The 17,515-nt window shown below is 40.7% G+C and overlaps 1 protein-coding gene across 1 annotated transcript in view; it reads left to right on the top strand.

Annotated features, from left to right (window-relative positions):
• Positions 1-17,515, top strand: part of LOC127410870 (tyrosine-protein kinase receptor-like) — an 81,516-nt gene that overhangs the window by 798 nt on the left and 63,203 nt on the right. The window lies entirely within an intron of this gene.

The raw sequence follows: 17,515 nt of genomic DNA, 5'->3' as shown, positions 1-17,515 counted from the left end.
TTACTGGCTATTGACTTTCCAAAATGTTGATTGTTATAATGTAAAGCTATTGTCTTACCTGTTTTGTGTGGATATTGTCACATGGCTTTATATTACATCAATATTATTTGACATTGGCTCTGAAGTTGGCTCTGATTTCCCCTCTACATCATTTACAGCATCATGGCCAACTCCTAAATAATAATTAATTAATAATGCACAGTATGTCATATGTGATATGCTTTGGGGCGAAATGGACTAAGAGACTGAGGTGCAGTTCCAGAATATGCAGTCTGAAAACAGATGTGTAGAAAACATATAGAAAAAATATTATTTAAAAAACATTCGTTTAGATGTTAATATTTCATTAATGGAAATACAAATGCAAAGCCATTTGCATCTAAAAATCGATGTATCTGTGTCTTTCATATTTAGACTTCATATCTAGTCTAATTCTGTTCTTGATAAACTAATCTGTCCTGCTTCTACAAAATGGCCTTATCAAAACCACATTTGTGGCTTTATTGCATGCCTCAGAGTGCTGTCTTTAATCTCAGACATTGTTTGTTGTCCATTAGGCAGGAAAATGTGATTTATGTACAAAGCATTTTACAACTGCAAGGTCAATTTATCTAACAGCGTACAGACTTCACCTGTAATTAGCAATCAGGCGCACATACTGTAGGCATTTTCTGTTCATGTTAGAAAGTAGGTCATTTCTCTTAAATCAGCAACTCTAAACTCTTAAACCAGTATTTAACACACACATTACGTAGGTCTCTGCTGTTTTGTCAATGTCGTTTTTATTTATTTATTTGTTTGTTTTATTATTATAACTTGTTTGGCACACACATTAAAAGCCTTGGTTTAATTTAGCATTTTATACAGTAATTCTCTATTTGTTGAGCTGTGCTTTTAGCAAAACTGAATGCACTTATGTCAGTACTGAGGGAAAACTGAAAGCCATTTTGAAGTTAGTCAGGGCGTACATGTGTGTAGGTGAATACTTTGGGTTTTTTATATTCTCTTTTTCTTTTGTGGTTTTACTTGCCTTATACCATTTTCAGTTTCCATTGATTTATGTAACTTTCCATGAGAAATTTTAAGACAAATGAAATAACTAATGACCCAGAATACAAACAACTTTGTAGCACAACTTAAATGCTAACTTAGTAACATTATGATAGAAAATATAAGTATATATTTAAAAAAGTTTTAACCAGGCTTCATTTACATACACATGAAAGACAGAGTGCAAGTCTCAGATCAAATTTATTATGAGTCTGCCCTGTCAGCTTACAGCCAACTTTAAGAATATTTTACTATCCAGGGATTGTTAATGTCTGTGCTTTAGAAAAGAAGAGTAATGAGCCATATTAAAATGTCTTCTTTCAGATTTTCATTTATTTTACATTTGTCTTTCCAACCACAATGACTTCCAAGACAGAGCATGCCTTATACTGTTGCGTACTGTTGTGATAATTACTTTGAAAGGGAATGGTAAACTGTCAGTAGAAGTGTTTGTATAAGAACTGAATAAGAAGTGTCAATAGAACGTCAGTTTCACAGATCTAGACTTTTTATTGGCATACATTCTGGTCCACTTCGCAGCTTGTTCTGGCCAAGAACTGCCCACTTAGACAGGAAGAGATCATACAGCATGACTGACATGTAAAGTGACCAAATGCAGCTTCTTTACTTTTTACGTGCAGTTTGTGGGTTGGTTTATCTGAAATAGTTGATAGCACAATTATAGACTGGTGTGTGTAAAAAAAACCTCATTCAAATCTTAAAGGACACTCTACACTTCCTTCGAAATTGAAAAACAAACGTGTGACGTTGTTTAGAACAAAATGTGGTCAAAAAGAAGGTGCTTTGAGATTGTTTCCATAATCGTAACAGCTTGCCAGGGCGAACTTTCAGGAAACCTTCTTACTGCCATTGGTCCACGTCATCGATAGGTCCTAACCTGGAGCTCCACCTACTTTGAAGCCGACAGCTAATTACCGTCCAGTCAGTTAAGATAAGTCAACATGAACACACTGGCGTGCAGAGTTATTAGCTTGCTGGTGCTCATAATTCGCATAGAGACATTTTCCAAGAACATGTCATGTGATTTTTTTTGTTTGTTTAATTAGTCCTCAAAAGGAATCAAATCTACTCAAATATTCTTAAGTGCCCATTCACTTAAGAGTTTTAAACTCAAAGAACGAAGAAGAACTTCTAAGTGAGTGTGCTGCGGCCTTAATGCAGTGTTAAATTAGCGGAAATATTTTTAGATTTTGTAATCGGAATCCATCCAAAAGTAATAAATACTGGTTATTTTGCAGATATAATTCAGAAAACAAAACCAAGTATACAGTTCTGCTTGTGGATATCTATTTTACTTTCAACTGCATACCTCAAACAAAGCTCTGAATAGCTTTCAAAGATTTGTCTACACAAATCAGCACTTTAATTAAGGTACAGTATACATTATAAAAGTGCTTGATACCTGGGCCAAAATGTAGCCTGATGAATTAAGTTATAACTGTCTTTTTAGAAGGTCATTTGAACTGTAGGGGGTAAAAATACAAGGCTAATGAATCTAGACAGGTGGCCGTTTAGTTGACTGGTTGCAGCTGATTGCAGCTGAAACAACATTTTGAGTCAGATTCTAGCAGTTAAGGCAAGCCAGAGGAGGAACCAGAGCAGACTTGTGATAATTTCCTGAGCTCAAAAACAAGTCAGGCTGCAGCCGTTTGGATGTGCTCAAAGATAAATCTAGCTGAAGTGAGGAGAACTACACAAAGGAGCCTTTGGTTGACTGGGGATTTAGGAAATACATTTTATTGTGTTATGGAATTTGCAGGACCAGGCAGTTACTGCATTGTAAGCAATGCGGGTGTTTTGGTCATTTGAATTCAATTGAAAACAGATTTCTAAAGCAACTTAGAAAATGTACACTGGTAAACGATAACTCCCAGAATTTGTGCACAGATGGAGTGAAACCTAATTGGAAGGTCTTAGCTGGGAGGAAAACAGATCAGCCTTGTCAAGGTTATAACACTGGCTTCTCACACAACTTTTAGGTGTTTGTCATTTGACACACACATTACATGGCCAAAAGGATATGGACATTCTAATTAACTGATTTAGCTATTTCAGCCAAAGCTATTACTTACAGGTGCATAAAATAGAGCATACCATACAATCTCCTTAGAATTGTTTTTTTTATTAGAAGGGGGCATCCCAAAACCCCTTGGTGCACAATGCCTCCTGCAAGGTCCCTAAAGAAATGTTTCACTGACTCTTGCATTGCTTATAGCGCTTAACAATGCAAGTTATCGCATGAACACACAAGCCACTGTGAACTTGCTTCTCTCATTATGCTAATGAACGCACAACTGATGTCAATATTTACACTGTAAAATAGCTGAAATTGCGGACTGTTTTTCACCAAAACCAATCAATGCTGTCATAAGCCATGGAATATGATTCACAAGATTTTATGATAATTTTGGGTTCTTTTTAAGCTTTTAAACGAGTCCCTATCAACTGCCGTTGTATTCAAAAGACGTTGAAAAGTACCTGTTGTGTTCCACATAAGGGTGCACTATTGCTTTATATGTTCAATGAGCAGGTGTCTAAATACTATTGGCCATGTAGTGCACCTCAAACAGAAACTGATGCATGAATCCATAGGAACAATGACAATGTAGCATGTGACATCACTGTGGCAGTTATTTGTGAAATGCATAGTTGTGTGCAATGTAAGTGATAATACAATAATAATTCTCTGCATCATGGTTTCCGAGGAAACTGCATTTCATTCTAATTACGGAAATGACAAAATGTTTTACTTTAAAGAAGAGTTTTAGTTGTGTGAGGTAAATGCTTGTGTAAGTGCCGCTCAGCACGACTCTTGTAAAGGAACTTTAGATAGCATGTTTGGTGAGATGGACTTCCTTTGCCAAGGTAACTGCATAATGGTTCAGTAATTACAGGTCTGAATCTCTAAACACAGATCAAATTAATTGCTTTTAGCATCAAACATTAAAGGGGTGCAGTAAATGCCTTGGAATGTACCTTGCTAAAATGTGTCTTGAGTACTGAAAATGTAATTTGCAACAGAGAAGTTGTACTCTGCCTGTGTAAGCTGACAAATTCATGGTTCAAAGACACTGTCAGAGGCCTTGTTTACACCTGGTATTAAGATCTGACCACAAGTGGTCAGACAGGACACAGCGCTATTTACACCTAGTTACATGTCTCAAACCCATTTTCTGTGACCACTTGTGTTCATATTTAACCCTCGTTTAAGTACATGGTTTATTGATAGGTGAGTAGGCGGTCCTCTGATGTTGTCTGGTACACATCAGAACAGCTTTTACACTACAAATGTTGTCGCATGCAATTTTGACTACCTCCCAATGTTTTTTGGTTGATCTGATTACAAAGTGTTTTGAATTTAGTGCTGTCTACTTGTGATCAGCTCACCCAAAATGGCATAAACAGGGCCAGGCGTGTTGAAACTGTTAGGATTTATTTTTCCGTGCTGCAAAATCAGGATTATAATGGACTGACTGGGCAAGTGACCAATCGCGAGTTGACACATCACTACAAGCGTTCCACCAGAACAGTTCTCACCTGAGTACGGTTAGCTAACCATGCTGAGAATTTTGATACGGTGAACGGTTCGTAATCACACCGTTCCAAACCATGCTCAAGTGGAAATGCTAATGGAACCGTTACTCACCATGCTCAGAACCGTTCGGCCCGATGGTGAAAAGCGCTTTATGATGCTTTGTTGTGACATGTCCAAAGAGATGTGTTAATTGTCTGTTCATCTATTGACCATGTGGATACTTGTAACAAAACTGTCTCATGAGGGCTTGCCACACACAACAATTACCCTGTAATTATTTTGTTCCCTCTAAATGTCTCTCACACCTACAACATAGTAATGAAACACTTTGAATTCAAAGGCAGAGTATGACCAGATGGCAGTGGCGGGCTGGCCATTGGGAGAACCGGGACTTTTCCTAGTGGGCCGGCCACGAAATGGGGCCGCATGGGCCGCCGCGTTATGCAGAAGGGGGCAGTGATGTGCAGAAAAGGACAGCAACCCCCTCCCTCCCGCTCAACAACTTTTGGGCCAGTTTCTATGTAAAATCCCGGGCCGAATTTTCTTCCCAGTCCGCCCCTGCCAGATGGGCTTGTGTATTGAATAATAAAACCTGATGCTGTCTGGCAGCAGTTCATGTTGACATTTACTTTTGACATTATCTCAATATAAAGTTGATTTTAGAGATCTATAGCTCCTTAAAGGAATAGTTCACCCAAAAATGAAAATTTACTCATAATTTACTCACCCTCAGGCCATCCAAGATGTATCTGAGTTTCTTTCTTCATCAAAACAGAATGTAAGACTTTTAGGATTTCATTACAAGCCTCCTCCTCTAAACAATGCAAGTGAATGTACTCCATTTTTTGATGGTCCAAAATACATATTTAGGGTGCATCAAAATAATAAGAGCAGCAGTTGCACTGATGTAGTTTTTTTTTCATCACTCTTTTTCAAAATAGACAGTTGTGAGCCTGTATGTATTAAGTACATGCTTGACTAAGACTTGGTAACCTGATATTGCAAGTCAATGAATCATTGTGTGTTTTTGACATCTGGCAGTGAAGATTGTTATCAGCAACTCAGATATGGTCTAGTTAATGATTGAATGATTATAAGAAACACTCTATGTTAAGTGATATTCCCTTAATGGCATTGAATCTGATAAGGATAACCAAAAATGACCTTTTGCTAAGTTCCACCCCCCTTTGTTACTCTTGCTTGCTCAGACAAGCTTCGCAACAAGTCTCATAGGATGAATGGGAGGTTGCTGTGGATGTTCTTTTTTTTTTGGCAGAATATGGTCATAAGGGGAATTAATACACCGTGTAACAAATGTTTTTTTGGTTAGTAAGTGTAGTAAGTAGTAAGTGTTATTTCCTAATTGCTTATGCCTCAAAAGTATAGAAAATTGCTATTATTCCTCACAAACTTTGCTTTTGTGACCAGAACAGTGATATTTTGAAATTTACCTATTTTCCAGAACATTCCAGATAGATTCAGTGCTGAGTAATCTTGGAGTAACTTCTAGAACTTTCTAGTACTTTCCAGTAATATAAATAGTAGTATAAATACAGGGCCTTAAGCCCACCAGTTCAGTTTAAGCCCACCAGTTCAAAAGTACTCCATGGAAGCATCTGCTAAGATCTGTGAGGCTTGCGAGCACTGCAAAAAAACTCTGGAAGGTAAGATGGACAATTGTTGTTCGGAATTTTATGTTATAAAATGTTAATTTTTAAAATTGTAAAAGTTATTCATTTTAAAATGTTTTACAATTTTCAATGTTATTGAAAAAGATATATGAAAAATGTTGTGAGAATCTCTTACACATTAGTCATAGGTGAAATAAATGTATTTTTGTAGGATGGTACAGAGGGGAAAAGAGAGCCATGAAGTTCGCTATCCCAAGAATTTTGCGGGAACCCACTGACCACTCAAGCAACTGCTACTTCTGCATGGTGGACCCTTCCGAACGTCGGACTGGCAAGAATGCATCTGCTATCACGTATCCGGACCTTCCTTCATCCATCGCCCCTGAGGAGAGAAACCAATACTACCCCAACCAAAAAGACCTCAACAACTTGATTAGAGATCTTGGTCTCACCAAGTCCAATGCCGAGCTTTTGACATCTAGGCTCAAGCAGGGGAACTTGTTGGATGAAAGTGTGCAAGTCGCAGATCAGAGGAAGCGTCACCAACCTTTTTCCAGCTTCTTCACCTGTCAAGATGGGTTCTGCTTCTGCCACAATGTGACCAGTCTGTTCGAGGCAATCGGAATCGCCTGTAACCAGAATGAGTGGCATCTCTTCATTGACAGCTCATCCAGGAGCCTCAAAGCTGTGCTGCTCCATAATGGTAACAAGTACCCGTCTCTTCCCCTGGCTCACTCGGTGCACCTCAAAGAGAATTACAACAGCATCAAGACCTTGCTGGATGCCTTGAAGTATGATGAGTACATTTGGGGGCTGATTCGTGAAAGTGATTTACAGTATAATGTAAATCTCGAAAAACTACTCACTTCAAAATCTTTTGTAGTCATTTTTGTATTACTTTAGTATAAATACATGTTAATTTGAATTCATATGTTGTTTTTTTCTGACTTTATATGAACGAAAAGACACAAATTCGCCCGTTTTCTCGTTGGAAATAGGTAAATTTAAAAATATCACTGTCCTGGTCACAAAAGCAAAGTTTGTGGGGAATAATAGCCATTTTCTGTACTTTTGAGGCATAAGTAATTAGGAAATAACACTTACTACCCAGGAACAAAAATTGTGTTACATAGTGTGCTGTTTTGAAGAGTGACATTTTGCAAAGCATCTTTATTTGCCTTGTTTCATGAGTTAAATTGTTAAATTAAGCAATTAAAGTGCAAAATACTGCAGAGACTTGTGAAACAGACATGCCAATGCAAAGCGAGAAAACGTCATGAACATGAAGTTTACTGCGACGTTTTAAGGCAGCAATTGAATTATCAATGATTAGTTACCCTTTGAAGTTTACATTTTTTGAAAAGTGAATCCGCACTTTCAGACCGAACCAGACACAAAGCTCTTCAGTATGCATTTGAGGTATGAAAATTTAAGAGTTTATGTTAATGAGAAAGAAATACAAATGTAAATTTGTCCAGTTAATGACAGGACTTATTAACCAGTGTAAACATTAGCTACAGCTAATTTACCTTTTAATTCACTGCATCTCTCCTCATGACATGTTGGTTTGGGAAATGGGTTGAATTTGACTTTCCCTGCACACCGTTTCGGTATATTGAGAAATCCTGAGAGCTTGGACTGGGGTTGCAATGAATAAGGAGAGGTTACACAAATGTCAGTACATATCCAGTTTATAGTTTAATAGAACACAGAAAAGGTAAATAAACTTTCAAGGCAGATTTTTAACTATATAAATGTGTTCTAAGAGTACCTAATGGTTAGGAAGCAAAAGCATTTCATTCTTTCAAGGTCCATATGCAAATGCGTGGGAGCGGATGGCCTGTTTTGCCGAACGGCCCACAGGGAAAACTCCCGGTGCTCCAGATGGCCAGTCCTCTTTGCAAACATACATACATTGTTACAGGATAGAGAGCAAAGATCTTACCTTATCCCGATTCACTACAGTAAGCCTACAAAAAAGATTTGTATTTTGAGCTGTCGGGTCAGATTTGGCGCGAAATCGCAGGCTTATGTCATTCATCCTTGTGTCATTATGTCATGTCCGTAAACACAGAAAAGTACCACCGACTGTCACGTGTTCCAGCTGGGGTAACTATGCTGGGATGTGTTTCCCAAAAGCATCGCAAGCTTAAGTTGATTGTAGAAACCATTGGGGCCAATTGTTTCTACGATCGACTTAGGCTTCTGATGTCCTCTAGTTTAATGAAACAAAAATTGAACTGTTTGGCCATAATGACCATCGTTATGTTTGGAGGAAAAGGGTGAGGCTTGCAAGCCAAAGAACACCATCCCAACCATGAAGCATGGAGGTGGCAGCATCATGTTGTGGGGGTGCTTTGCTGCAGGAGGGACTGGTGCACTTCACAAAATAGATGGCATCATGAGGAAGGAAAATTATGTGGATATATTGAAGCAACATCAAGACATCAGCCAGGAAGTTAAAGCTCGGTCACAAATGGGTCTTCCAAATGGACAATGACCCCAAGCATACCTCTAAAGTTGTGGCAAAATGGCTTAAGGACAACAAAGTCAAGGTATTTGAGGGGCCATCACAAAGCCCTGACCTCAATCCAACTGAAAAGGCGTGTGCAAGCAAGGAGGCCTACAAACCTGACTCAGTTACACCAGTTCTGTCTGGAGGAATGATTCCAGCAGCTTATTGTGAGATGCTTGTGGAAGGCTACCCAAATCATTTGACCAAAGTTAAACAATATAAATGCAATGCTACCAAATACTAACAAAGTGTATGCAAACTTCTGACCCACTGGGAATGTGATGAAAGAAATAAAAGCTGAAATCATTCTCTCTACTTTTCAGGCTATTATTCTTACATTTCACATTCTTAAAATAAAGCAGTGATCCTAACTGACCTAAGACAGGGAATGTTTTCTACGATTAAATGTCAGGAATTGTGAAAAACTGAGTTTAAATGTATTTGGCTAAGGTGTATGTAAACTTCTGACTTCAACTGTATGTTAATCTGTGAACTGTTTGGATAAGTTTTTACTTGCTATAATGCTTGGATATGTAGTCTGTTAGGGTTGTTGAAGCTTATGTTGCCTGTCATGCTCGAGTGAATCAAACATTACTGCTGTGTTAACTGAACACGATGTAGCTACATTGTCTGGTGAAGTTTCTGTAACATGTCTACTAATATTCATGACTTTAGAGTATTTTATAACATTGCTGTAGTTTCCAGGTTCCCTAAGAGTGTGTGCCTCTGTTTTCTCATTACTTTTGCCCCAGTCGCAGAAATGCACAAGCTATCGCTTATTGTCTTTTTAGCAGATCATCTGTTAGTAGCCTAGAAGTTACTGCAAGGCAGTTCCTACTGAAATCTATAATCATCTCAAGTTGTCTATAATGTACAGAATTCATAGCACTGTAATGTACATATGTGTTTAATGTGTAACAATTTATCTTTTATAACTTTACTGCAAGGCAAGGCAATAAATCCATCTGCCATGGGATCCAGCTCGTCTGTCATGGGATCCCACGCAGAAGAGCAGTGCCTAAACACAACTCACGTAAAGTGTTACGTTTCAACCACAGATGTCACTGGAGAGCACAAAGTTCTGTAGAGCAGCGTTAATATCTGCTAAAACAGATTTTTCGTTTATATATGTGCATGCATAACAACGTTATGGAGTTAAGAGGTGTGAAGTAATTGAGAAATATCAAGCACACTTTTTTCAAACAAAATTCAAAAACAAACATTAAAAGAAAAAAACAATATAGCTTACAAACAGTTGAAAGCACGAGTCTATCAGAAACTACATACTTTAAAATAATGCGGAGGACATCATTATTTAGTAAAATTACATGTGCAGAATTAGCAAAATGCTGTGGAATAAATGGCAAGAGCGAGTCTCTTATGACTAATAATCACTAATATCATTTATTATTATTTACTGACCAATTTAGCTAGGAAGAGGTCAATAAAAGCTGTTTAAATTTATTTGGTTCAAAGCAGAGCTGGATCCCATGGCAGAAGAATGAACCACAGGCTAAGCCTGAACTGAAATAGTTTTGAGTGGCAAAATTAATTCTGCAATCATTCAGCATCATCGTAAGATTTAGTCAATACATAATTTACTGTACATGTTATATTTGATGTCTTTAGGTTTGCAGAAAAAAAAAAAAACTCTTAAACATACAAAATATTATTTTATTTTTTCTAAGCATTCCTAGTGCCAGATAGGTTTCTTTTCCTACTAGAATTTATTGCTGGCTTTTAACATTTGGCAAGCTACAGCATTCATGCTAACTGAATCACTATTTTTGCTGTGCTGGTCACATGCATAGGTCCTTCTTTGCAGAGCCCACAATAAATTTATCCTTCGCTTCACTGGGGCATACAAGATCATATTTCCATCTGGTACTAATAAATCTAGACAGTCTGTGACCTGTGCAAAATCAAATGAATTTGAGTGGTACAAATGAAACAGATATAGAGAGTATGACAAAACATCTCTTGCTTCTTTAAACATCAATTTGATTGTAGAACTGAACTGACAGGATGTGAATGCCGAGGTTGTAACGGTGGCAGGGGCACTGCTTCCGGATATTGCGTTGCATTGTCCACCAGAACTAATACAAAGCAATGCGTGTGCAGTCCGTTCTAATGGCCCGACGAGGTCCATGCCAATTCTCTCGAAGGGGACCTCGATCAGCAGCAGAGGGCGCAATGGCGCTTATGGGGTGGCTGGTGGATTCACCAACTGACATTCATGGCACGCTGCACACCACTTGCTTACGTCCCTGTGAATGCCCGCCCCCCTCCCCCCAAAAAACGGGCCATTATTTGGTTCAGTGTTTCTCGTGACCTAAATGGCCAGCCATTGGATTATAGTGAGCCGCATGGAAGAGGGTTTCCTTACGGCTCTTCAGCACTAATAACTGGGTTGTATTTTCGTTTGTTTGGGTGTCCTGTGTCACTCGATACAACTGATCTTTAATAATAGAAAAATATGGGTACGTGAGTGCGACATCAGGCTGGAGCTGTTGACCATCGATGACTCTCACTTGGTCAAACGCGTGTTTGAGGGACTCGTCACGTGACTGCTTCAGAGGGAAATCCCCCCCAGGGAACCCCAAGGATGGGAATTCCCTCACTTGCGTCATCTTGATGCAGAGCAAAAGTAGACAGCCCTGGCACCGCCTCTCCAGCCATAGCTGGTCACACCAAGATAACATTTTTCATTTACATTTATTCATTTGGCAGACGCTTTTATCCAAAGCGACTTACAAAAGAGGAAAACATAAGCGAATCATCTTAGGAGACAGTGGTATGAAAAGTGCTGTATTACAAAGTATCACTAGCATCATAATAGTATTCAAAACAGAATAAAGTGCAACAGAATTATTATTATTATTATTTATTTATTTTTTATTTTTTTTATGACTGGTTAAGTGCTCATGGAAAAGATGTGTTTTTAGTCGTTTTTTGAAGACAGAGAGTGAGTCAGCTTCACGGATGGAGTTGGGAAGGTCGTTCCACCAACGTGGTATGATGAAGCTGAAAGTCCGGGAAAGTGTTTTGGTGCCTCTTTGTGTTGGTACAACAAGGCGACGTTCCTTAGCCGACCGCAGGCTTCCAGTGAGCGCATAGCTCTGCATAAATGATTTTAGGTATGCTGGAGCAGACCCAGTGACTGTTCTGTATGCCAGCATCAGAGCCTTGAATTTGATACGTGCATCAACCGGCAGCCAGTGGAGAGAGACAAGGAGTGGTGTAACATTTGCTCTCTTTGGTTCATTAAAGACCAGAAGTGCTGCTGCATTCTGGATCATTTGGAGGGGTCTAATTGCACATGCAGGGAGGCCTGCAATGAGAGCGTTACAGTAGTCCAGTCTAGTTATGACAAGTGACTGGATAAGCAGTTGTGTGGCATGTTCAGAGAGGAAGGGTCTTATCTTCCTGATATTGTAGAGTGTAAATCTACATGATCTTGCAGTCTTTGAGATGTGGTCTGTGAAATTTAGTCTGTTGTCGATGGTTACCCCTAGATTTCTGACCAATTTGGAAGGCATTACTGTAGTTGCACCCAGCTGCACGGTGATGTTGTGTTCAACAGCAGGGTTGGCTGGAAAGACCAGGAGTTCAGTCTTGGCTGGGTTGAGTTGCAGGTGGTGCTCCTTCATCCAGGCCGAGATGTCCGCCAGGCAGGCAGAAATTCAAGCAGTCACTGTGGTGTCGTTGGGCTGGAAAGACAAGTAGAGTTGCTTGTCATCAGCGTAGCAGTGGTAAGAGAAACCATGTGCCTGAATGATGGGTCCCAGTGATGTTGTGTATATAGAGAAGAGAAGTGGCTCAAGCACTGATCCCTGAGGTACCCCAGTAAGTAGCTGATGTGGCTTGGATACCTCACCTCTCCAGGCTAGCTTGAAGGACCTACCTGAGAGATAGGAATTAAACCAGTCAAGCACAGTTCCTGTGATGCCCAGCGAGGAGATGGTAGAGAGTAAGATCTGATGGTTGACTGTGTCAAAGGCTGCAGAAAGGTCCAGCCGAATCAGGACTGATGATCTGGATTCAGATGTGTGTTGAATGTTCTAAACAAGCTGCGAGTGTCTGTGGTGATGTTGATCTTGTTCTGGTAATAGGAGGTTTTTGCAGATTTAACGTTATCTGAAAAAGTTGCAAGCAGGGACTGATATTTACCTAGATCTGCTGGATCTTTAGATTTCCGCCATCTCCTCTCAGCTGCCCTGAGGTCAGTTCGATGTTCACGAAGGACGTCAGAGAGCCAGGGGCTGGGTGGTGTAGCACGTGCTGACCTAGAGGAGTTAGGACAGATGTTGTCTAGACAGGTTGTTAAAGTAGAGCTTAGTGTGTCTGTGGCAGTGTTTACATTAAGCGTGGTAAATACATTTTGTGTAGGATGAGATGTAGAGACAGCAGTGGAATGGCGAGAGGGTGAGAGGGAATGGAGGTTACGGCGAAAGGAAACCAATGGTGGAGTCTGTTTTAATGTAGATGGGAGGGTCATGTTGAATTGAACAAAGTAGTGATCAGAGACATATAAAGGAGTAACAAGAATATTTGAGTTGGTACAGTTACGTGTAAAGATGAGGTCCAGCTGGTTGCCCGATCTGTGAGTTGCTGTGGTGTGTCGTTTTTCCAAGTCAAATGAGGCCAGGAGAGTATTCAATTCAGTGGCCTGGGGCTTGTCTTGGTGTATATTGAAATCACCAAGAACCACAAGTGGCCTACCATCCTCCGGCAAGGAAGACAACAGGACATCCAACTCCTCAAGAAAGTTTGTCAGCTGACCTGGAGGGCGATATTGGGTTGCATTGTAGTAATAGCATTGAATTCAAAACTAGTATTGTTACATAGTGAAGATTGTGTTGAAAAAATCCAGTTGTTATGAATGAGCAAACCTGTTCCCCCACCCCTACCGGTGTGTCGAGGGGTGTGAGAGAAGGAGAAGTTGTTGGAGAGAGCAGCAGGTGTTGCTGTATCCTCTGGATGTATCCATGTTTCTGTCAGTGCCAGGATGCTGAGGGTGGACTGTGTGGAAAAGGCTGGAATGAAGTCAGCTTTGTTCACAGCTGACTGGCAGTTCCAGAGTCCCACTGAGAAAGAGAGCGGAGCAGGTGCTGAAGTGCAAAGTGGCCGTAGGTTGTGTGGGTTGCGTTTGGTCTTGCATCGATATCGTGTAAACGGTCTGTAACAGATAACAGGGATGTGCTTGAAGGCATATGTTATTCGTGAAGTAGACATGTTAGTATACAGAAGGAAAATAATAAGAGATACAATAACAAGATACTTAAGTGCTATGTTGAATGGCGCCTTGTCGGTGTCCTTGCTCGGTGGACTCGCATAGGTAGACTCGCTGGTCTTTACACAAGTAGGTCTTCACACGAGGAGGGCTTTACGCGAGGGCTACCACTTCCGCTGCCGCTTCCGCATCAGCATTCAATTCAAATATATACGCAATGATAATGAGCCGTTCAATGAAAAAGCAGGACACGCCTTAATGCTACTTAGCACAACAAAGCTAGTCACGTGGTCAACAGAAACTAAGGACCCATCCACTTTTTTTTTAATAGTCTATATTTTATTGACCCATCCACTCATATTTCCCTTAATAAATTCTTAAAATCAGGCCAATTTGTTCCCAAAATCAGTGGATGGGTGAGACGGGAATTAACCGTTGCCTCTACTCTTTGCTTTTTTCCCCTGAATAGTATCTCAGTAGTAACCACCGGATACATGTGAATATCCCCATGCACACACCGCACCCTCACCCGTTTATCTGTGCCCAATGTCCCGTCTTGCACCAAGCGTTGGTGAATAGAGGTTTAAGAAAAGCCTGAATCCACCAAAGCTTGGTATGTATCCCCTTTTAAACTCACCGGTATACGATACGTCCCTGCCTGATCGGGGGCGGCCCACGGAGCATCAGGGATCCGGACCAGTGTTGCCACCTCCATTGCCGAGCACTGATCCTGGAAGTTCCCGGCTTCCCCGTAGCCCCAACAGACCAGCCCAGGCTTCCCTACCTCACTCATGGGGGCCAGTGGCGATTTTAGGGGGTGGCCTGTGGTGGCCTGGGCCACCCCTGAAATCTCATTGGCCACCCTGTGGCCACCCCAGAACTGATTGGTAGTTCATCATGTTCATCAACACAAGAACGAAGAACCAATAGAAACACCTGTCAATCAAAGATGACATCTCAGGTCATTTGTTGACTTAGAGCCACACTGACCCAGGGTCAGTTTTATATTTCTGACCATTATAGTAGTGGTGGGACTGAAGCTGTGTGAGCTGATCTTTGATCAGTGGGGGGAGGGGCAGGCCGCGGGTGGCCAGGCAGGTGCTGCAGGTCGCGGGCAGCGGGTGCCAGGTCTGGAGTATAATGGTCGGTCAGAAGAACGAAGCTGACACGAGCTAGCGTCTACCTCCAACTTCCAATGAGTTGACGACGTCGATTTGTGGTCAAAAAGAAAGCTGTTATTTGAGAGGTATGTTCATCTAATCTAACGTTTAATTTATCCCGAATTTCCATGTGAATGTGAAAACATTTTTTCATTGTTACAGTAGCTAGGTTAAAGAGTAAGCTAGACCCTACACCACATTCAGCATGTTATCTTTATATTGACATGAAATATGAAATGCCATGTTTTCAGATTTAATGTGTAAAGGTGTGTAAAGCGTTTTACAGATGTATATGTTCAATAGCTAAAGATTTATATATGGCTAACCTGTGTGTGAAATGGAAGGGTTTGTGCTGTGACTGTACTTTAAATCTTTACATGAGTTATTTATGAGCTCTTTATGTGTATTATTGGTCAGTCAGACCAATAAAATCTTCAAAGTTTTTATACCTTATTTGACATTTTAAATATGCAGAGGCAGGGCAAATTGCACTTAAATGCCGCAAATGATTTGACTAACTATTTTATTTGGTAATATTCAAAGTAATTGAAGCTATCAGAACATGTGGAAAATAAACCTGAGTAGACACTGTAAATAGAGTTTTGTTTTTTACTGTACTCAAAGCTCAATCTGCAATTTTGGGGTTTCCAGACAGACACCTATAAGCCCTCGTAGCCAATTTCACACACTGATTTGTACCCAATTTAACAATATTTCTGCTCGACAGTGCAGTTATGCTAATAAATGAATGAATAATTGATTGAATGATTGATTGAATTGCGCCTCAATCAGTTATCACCTGTACTTGTATCTTTATATGATTATACACTATACCTGATGTTATACGCAGATTAATTCTCTACAATGAGAATAGCTCTTAAAAATGTGTAACTGACTTTTCCTAAACGATTACTGATTTAAAAATGGATGTTATGTTAAAATAACCAGAGATTCCCAGAAACTGTAATAGGTTGAAATAGAACAGGAATAGAAAACTGTCAAATGTCAAAACAACAGTCTGATATTGAATACAAACAATTCAGTGAATGCTAACATGAGTTTAAGAATTCATTTATTCTACATGTGTAGATGTTGAAGCAAAGCAATGCGATATTTACACATTTTGATCATGTGCCATTCATAAAGGTTCTCCCGGTATCGCCACCCCACACTAGGTCTGTGCCACATCTTGGCCACCCCAGTAAAAATGTCCTGGATACGCCACTGATGGGGGCGGTCCCATCAACCTGGTGAGGAGAGCGGAGAGAGACAGGAGAAGTGGGGGACACAGACCCGGGGAAGGTCCCCCTAGATCGGGGAAGGGATTTGGGTGGGGGGGTTGAGAAGCAGGGGAGAGAGAGAGAGAAGGAAGAGCTTCTGGTTCACTGCCTCCCGGAAACGCCGTCCTGTAATCGCCTGGCCCCTCTTGGTCAATCAGGCTCCAGAACGCCTTTCAGTCCTCTGCTTCAGCAGGAGTTGGAAATGCTGCTTCTGCTCCAGGTGTAACTCCATGAGGGCCTGATGTTGTGTTTGCTGGACGCTGGTGAGAGACTTGATGACTTCACCCAGTGGTGAAGACTCCCATGATGACGTTGTCCTCCAATAATGCCCGGGTTTCGGCACCACTGTAGAAGGTTCGTTGTCTGGGTAATGGAGTCAGGGGGCAGCGAACTGTCAACATGAGTATGTTTATTACTCTTCAGTGTTGTTCATAAAACATAAACAGAAAGGCACTCAGTGGCCATGTAGTCACACACACAAACGAGTAAAGGCTTCAATAGAGCACACACAGGTACAGTCTCTCTCTCTGTCACTCTGACGGCTCATGCGCCTTTTTATGTCTCCCTCCACCATCACTACAACAAGAAACAGGTGTTAGAGATAATGATAACCCTGGTGACGAGCCTTACCGCTCTCTGTCTCCCGCAGACAGACACACAATCACACCCCCATCACCAAATCTTCACTCTGATGGCATTCCTGTTACTCGCATCACATGTACACGATGGCAAATGTTCTCCATGCACCAGCACTGTGAACTTGAAACTTTATTGCTGATTGAAGTTGTTCTGCTCCATCTTGACTTGTTGCCTAGTGGTAGACAGGATTGTGAGGATCTGTCGCTGGCTGTTCACCATTGTGTCAGCAAGGGTGTGGAAACTGGGTGTGGAGTTGTTCTATCCCCTTTCTTATGCTTGTAAGCATTTCACTCAGTTCGCAGGATGGGATGAATGTCATCCGGGTTACAGAGCTTCCTGAGGATGGGGATGGTAAAGAGTTTCACAGCATGTTATCCTTCTGGAAGTGTACATGAGTTACTGGAAGAATGGTGCTGCGCTGGGTAGGGGTGTGGAGAAATGTAGGGATATG

The sequence above is a fragment of the Myxocyprinus asiaticus genome, chromosome 20 (assembly GCF_019703515.2).
Source record: "Myxocyprinus asiaticus isolate MX2 ecotype Aquarium Trade chromosome 20, UBuf_Myxa_2, whole genome shotgun sequence".
Lineage (NCBI taxonomy): Eukaryota > Metazoa > Chordata > Actinopteri > Cypriniformes > Catostomidae > Myxocyprinus > Myxocyprinus asiaticus.
Note: the sequence above shows the minus strand (reverse complement) of the source record. Positions and strands in the feature narration are given on the sequence as shown.